Below are 6614 nucleotides of genomic sequence, written 5' to 3'. Positions count from 1 at the left end.
GACCGATCAGTCTGTTAAATGTAAATTTTAAATTGCTGTCCAAAATGCTTGCCCTACGTTTGGAAACTGTGCTACCTACCATTATCTCTCCTAACCAAACTGGATTCATTAAAGATAGACACTCTTTTTTTAACTTAAGACGACTTTTTAACACAATCTATCATCATCCCACGACCTCTGTGCCAGAAGCTGTTGTATCGTTAGATGCGGAAAAGGCCTTCGACCGCGTGGAGTGGAGGTATCTATTTTACACCTAAGAGAAGTTTGGCTTTGGTAAAAACTTTGTTACATGGGTGAAGTTATTGTATTCATCTGCTGTAGCTTCGGTGAGGACGAACAACACCCAATCAGCGTATTTTCCTCTCCACCGCTCCACCCGCCAGGGTTGCCCCCTGAGCCCCCTCTTGTTTGCCTTAGCCATCGAGCCCCTCTCCATTGCGCTTCGCTGTGACCCCCGCATTACAGGTATTTTCCGGAATGGGGTGGAGCAAAGAGTTTCTCTTTATGGGGACGATTTGCTCCTCTACATTTCTGATTTCGCCGTCTCTATCCCTGCCGCTCTGGCCATATTTGACTCATTTGGTGCTATATCGGGCTACAAATTAAACTTAAATAAGAGTGAGTTATTTCCTCTGAATAAGGCAGCACATGAGTATCCACTCCATAGTTTGCCATTTAAAACCACAAAGCACAGGTTCACTTACTTAGGGGTTCAGGTAACTGACAAGTTTAAAGACCTCTATAAAGCTAATTTTCTTTCCCTTCTGACCCGTACTCAAGAGGATTTCGACCGGTGGTCAGTGCTGAACCTGTCTTTAACTGCCCGAATTAATTCTGTCAAGATGAACACCCTGCCAAAATTTTTATATCTGTTTCAGTGTGTTCCCATTTTCCTCCCGCACGAGTTTTTTCGCAAAATTGATACCATTATCTCAGAATTTATTTGGAATGGGAAAATCCCAAGGATCCGCAAGCAATTTTTACAGAGGCCAAAGACATTGGGAGGAATGGCTCTACCAAATTTGAGGTTTTATTATTGGGCAGCTAATCTCAGAATAATTCAATTTTGGCTACAGTTCGACTCATACCATATCCTGCCTATCTGACTTAAAATGGAAGCTGCTTCATGTGGCCCAGTGTCACTCTCAGCATTAGCTCATTCTCCCATTAAGAGTCCCTCTTCTACTTACACCAAAAATGTGATTGTTAAAACGTCCCTGAGAATCTGGAATCAGTTCAGACGTTGTTTTGGTCTTCAAACATATTCCATATTAGCCCCAATAACTGCAAATCACATTTTTCCTCCATCTCTAGTTGATGGTGCATTTACTATCTGGTCTAATCTTGGCATCAAATCATTTAAAGATTTATACATTGACAATACTTTTGCGTCTTTTGAACTGTTATCCGGAAAATTTGGTCTACCCAAACAACACCTCTTCAGGTTTTTTCAGATCCGCAGTTTTGTAAACAATAGATTCCCTCAATTCCCTAACGCTCCCACGGATTCTCCATTGGACATGTTCATTAAACCAGCACCTGCCCTTAAGGAAATGATGTCATACTTCTACACTCATATCCATTCTCTTCGCCTTGATTCTTTAAATTCAATTAAAGCGCTTTGGGAAACGGACCTGGGACAGGAGATTGCAGAGGAACTCTGGGAGGAGGCCCTTGACAGAGTCCATAAATCCTCTATCTGTGCAAAACACGGATTAATCCAGTGCAAAATTATTTACCGCGCCCACTTCACGAAGGTTAGGCTTTCCAAGATCTACAAGGACGTGGACCCAACTTGCGACAGGTGTCACCAGGCACCGGCAAGCCATGCGCACATGTTTTGGTCCTGCCCTGCCTTACACTCCTATTGGAGAGACATTTTTACATCCTTATCAAAGGTTACTAATAAATTAATAGAACCAAATGCAATAATTGCTAGGTTACTAATAAATTAATAGAACCAAATGCAATAATTGCTTGTTTGGTGTATCTCCACCCACAATTTCACTCTCCTCCTCAGAGGCTGCTCTTATATCCTTTGTTACTTTATTAGCGAGACGCCTGATTTTGCTCAAGTAGAAATCTCCAATTCCTCCTTCACACACGTTATGGATAAGAGAAATCCTTAACTTTGTGAGACTAGAAAAGATCAGATCCGTTTTGAAGGGCTCCCTTAGGAAATTCTGTAAAATGTGGGACCCCTTTTTAGTTTATATTAGTGAGCTGGACTTCCCGGTTATTCCCGAGTGACCCATTAGGTACCCCAGTAATGTTAAAGCTGTGACACGACAGATTCTGGACTGACCAACAGCTACTTTTCTATGTTTTATTATTTTATTTTGTTGTCATTATTCGTATATCTTTTTTACAGCCCTTTGTTTTAAGTTTGTTTTNCCCATTAGGTACCCCAGTAATGTTAAAGCTGTGACACGACAGATTCTGGACTGACCAACAGCTTACTTTTCGTTTTATTATTTTATTTTGTTGTCATTATTCGTATATCTTTTTTACAGCCCTTTGTTTTAAGTTTGTTTTTGTTTTGTTTTTTTTCCTTTCTCTGTCTATAGTCCTCCTTGTCTTAGGGTTTGTTCTTTTGTTCTTTAGATATTGTAATATTTGTCCTGTCTTAGTTCTTTTGGGATCTCTCAATGTTCTCATCTTGTTTATTTCTCGAACTGTTGCTAAGTCAGCCTAACTAGGGGCTGGTACAGGGCAAGCCTGAGCCAGCCCTAACTATAAGCTTTATCAAAAAGGAAAGTCTTAAGTCTAGTCTTAAATGTGGATACGGCGTCTGCCTCCTGGACCACAACAGAAAGATTATTCCACAGGAGAGGAGCCTGATAGCTGAAGGCTCTGGCTCCTGATCTACTTTTGGAGACTTTCGGGACCATGAATCTGAAGTGCCCAATTTGATGCATGTGGTAATAAATAATCAGGAATGTAGCTAGCTACTGATAAACAGCTAAGTGAAATTTATTTCAGTGTTCAGTGTTCCTATAAAATGATTGCTAGTCCATCCTGCACTTCAACATTTCATCTGTTTTTATTGACGAGTGCTTCTTTTTTTTTTTTCAACTTTATGTTTATTGAGCAACATTGTCAAATACAATATACATCACACATGTTCCAGATGTTACATATTCTTTTTTCTTCTACAAAAAAAAATGGAAATGATAGTTGTAATAATAATAACAATAAAATATAAAATAAACCATTCATCTCCTTAAACAGCCAGTTTGTGTACCACTTTCCAGACAACTTTTATCTGCCCACTCATTCAAACACACATCTAAGTGCAAGCACATTTTCCTCTCACAATTGCTGGCCCTCTCATCAACTTAACCCTTCTATGAAACAATATTATCCTGGACCAGTGTTTATAAGACCATTAGCTACCCAATACCAAATAGGACTTAAAAAAAAAAAAAGAATTAAATGAACAAGCCCAACGGGCTATAAAAAGGTAACATACACACCAAAATTAACATAGGACAACAGCAGCCGCGGATCCCCATCTCATTTTTTCCATTGTATAAATTCTTTTAACTACTGACTGAAATGTATCTAATGTTGGAGAGTCTTTTTTAAGCCAGTTCAGGGTTATTGCTTTCTTGGCTGCTGCAAGTAGTATATGCAGCAGGTATATCTTTTTCCTGCTAATCCCCGCTTCAGGTATGGCCCCAAGGATGGCCAGCAGTGGATCTCTGGGTAGAGAAAAAACAAATATTTTGTCCAATAAGTCTAATATCTCCCTCCAAAAGTTGCCCAACAGGGGGCACTTCCAAAATATATGTGTGTGGTTTGCAGACTCTTCTCCACACTCCCTCCAACATGCACTTGTTTGACTGGGGTCTATTGTGTAAAGGATTAGAGGAGTTCTAAAGAATCTATGGGCTATTTTCCACTGGAACTCTCTCCATAGATTTGCATTAGTGACTTTGTGCATTTCTGATGCAATATTATCCCAGACCTCCTTGCTTATTTGTAGTTCAAGCTCTGCTTCCCATTTTTGTTTGATATGTAGGGTGTTTTCTTGTTTCATGTTTGATAATATTCTGTATACACTAGATATTGGTCTCCTTATGTGCTCTCTGTTTTGAATCCTTGTCAGCTATTGGTATTGCTCAATAGGTGAGTCTGATTTTTTAATGCGGTTCCAGTCTGGATGTTTAAGCAAATAACTTCTTATCTGAAGATATCTATAAAAATCTGATCTTGGCAGGTCGAATCATCAATTCATTAATCAACTGTTCAAATATTTTCAATTCCTGATCCTCAATGAACTGGTGGATGACGTTAAGATTTAGATGTTTCCATCTTTTGTATCCTGCGTCCAATTTTAGGGGTATAAAACCTTTTAGATGAGCAACACCCGACAAAACTGACACATCACCAGGGAGGCCAAAAGTCCTCTGCACCTCTCTCCATGCTGCCAGTGTAGTTTTGGACCATCTACCCAGGGTCTCTTCTAGGGCTTTATTTTCAGTGAATGGAACATTTGATAAAGGCCTTAGAGTACAAAGTGACTTCTCAATTTCCAACTACCTTGTGTCTCTCTTGTCTAAAATCCAAATTGTCAAAGCCCTTAGCTGACAGGCCAGCCAGTAATGTCTAAGGTGGGGGAGTCCCCACCCTCCATGTTGTTCAGATGACTGCAGAATTTTGTATCTTACACGAGGGCGCCTTCCCTGCCAGATAAATCTGGAGATGAGGCGGTCTAAATTTGTAAACATGTTTTTTGGTGGTGTGAGGGGCAGCGTTTGAAAAAGAAATAACAACTTAGGTAGCACATTCATCCTAATACTCTCTATTCTACCTGAGATAGTGAGGGGCAGCACAGCCCATTTATTAAGATCAGCAGATATATTGTCAATTCATTTATTGTAGTTTGCCTTATATAACTTATCCAAATTTGTGTTATAGTGGTTCCCAGGTAGGAAATGCCATCCTTTGGCCACTTGAACGAGAATGCTGCTCTCATCTGGTGTGTAATAAACGAGTTCAGGGCCAAGGCTTCTGTTTTATTAACACTGACTTTATATCCTGAGAGGGTTCCAAATTTGGCAAAGCAGTCCATCAGCTTTGGAACTGAATTTAGGGGGTCCAATAAATAGACTAAAACGTCATACGCATAGAGCGAGATTTTATGAATTTTGTTGCCAATTTCTATACCTTTAATATTTACATTCTCTTGTATCTTCTGTGCCAGTGGCTCAATGCTTAACGCAAAAAGTAGTGGTGATAGCGGACACCCCTAGCGTGTCCCTCTACCTAGTTCGAAAGCTTGAGATATATGTCCATTGACTCCGACCATACTCCGAGGAGCAGTATATAGCAGCTGGATCCATCTAATAAAGTTTGGGCCAAATCCAAATTTATTCAAGGTTTTAAGTAAAAACGGCCAGGATACGCGGTCAAATGCTTTTTCCGCATCGACCGCTAATACCATGCAGGGGACTGGATAGTTATTACTATGCTCCATAATATTAAGTTGTCTGCGAACGTTATCTGGCAAATGCCGGCCGACTATAAAGCCCGTCTGGTCAGGGTGTATTACAGTAGTGATGACCGATTCAACTCGTTTAGCTAGTATAGACGTCAGCTATTTACAGTCTGTATTTAAGAGTTCAATCGGCCTGTAAGAGACGCAGTCTGTGGGATCTTTATGCTCTTTGGGTATCACCAAAATGATCGCCTCCTTCCAGGTCGACGGCAGCTCACCTTTTTCAAGAGCACTGGAGTATGCTTTCGCCAAGATTGGGCTGATGAGATCTATGTAGTTCTTATAAAATTCATTGGTGAATCCATCTGTACCGGGACTCTTGTTGTTTCTAAGGTTTTTAATCGCCTTCTCAATTTCTTCTTTAGTTATCGGTCTGTCAATGAACTCAGCTGAGGTAGGATCTATTATAGGAAGTTTAATGGATTTTAAGTAGTTGTCAATTATTGCTGGGTCACTTTCTTTGTCTTCGTCTGAGTATAAGTCTTTGTAGAATGCCGCAAAGGCTTCTGAAATTTTATTTGGTTTATATAGGAATGGTTTGTCTGATTTTTTACTTTTGATTTTGTGGACTGTTGTAAGGCTGCATTGTTTTCTCAACTGAGATGCTAGTAGGCGGCTAGCTCTACTCCCATGAATGAAAAAGAGGTAGAGCCTGCACACTTACTCCATGCCACAAACTTAGCAAATGTAGCTCTACTTCCATGCTCACAATATTTTTGTTTCAAGAACCTTAAATTTCTTTAAAAATTTTTTCCGTCAGGAGGTCATCGAGTTCCTGTTTGGCCTTTTTCAATTTATTCAGATTTTCTGCCGATATATTTTCTTTATGTTGTTTTTCAAGGTCATCTACCTTATTTTCCAGTTCTATACGTTTAGCTGCCCTAGCCTTTTTAAAAGTTGAAGCTAATTGGATTATCTTTCCCCGTAACACAGCCTTGGCCGCTTCCCAGAGTATGATTGGTGACACATCGTCTTTATCATCAAATTTCAGATAAGAGGTAAGGTATCCCCAACAGGGAGGTATTTAATCTCAATATAACAGAAGTGGCCGCCCTCCCCACATCCCAAACCACTGACACTGGTGCATGAGCTGACGTGCTGACGTATTGCG

This window comes from Epinephelus moara, chromosome 14 (assembly GCF_006386435.1).
Source record: "Epinephelus moara isolate mb chromosome 14, YSFRI_EMoa_1.0, whole genome shotgun sequence".
Classification (NCBI taxonomy): Eukaryota; Metazoa; Chordata; class Actinopteri; order Perciformes; family Serranidae; genus Epinephelus; species Epinephelus moara.
Note: the sequence above shows the minus strand (reverse complement) of the source record.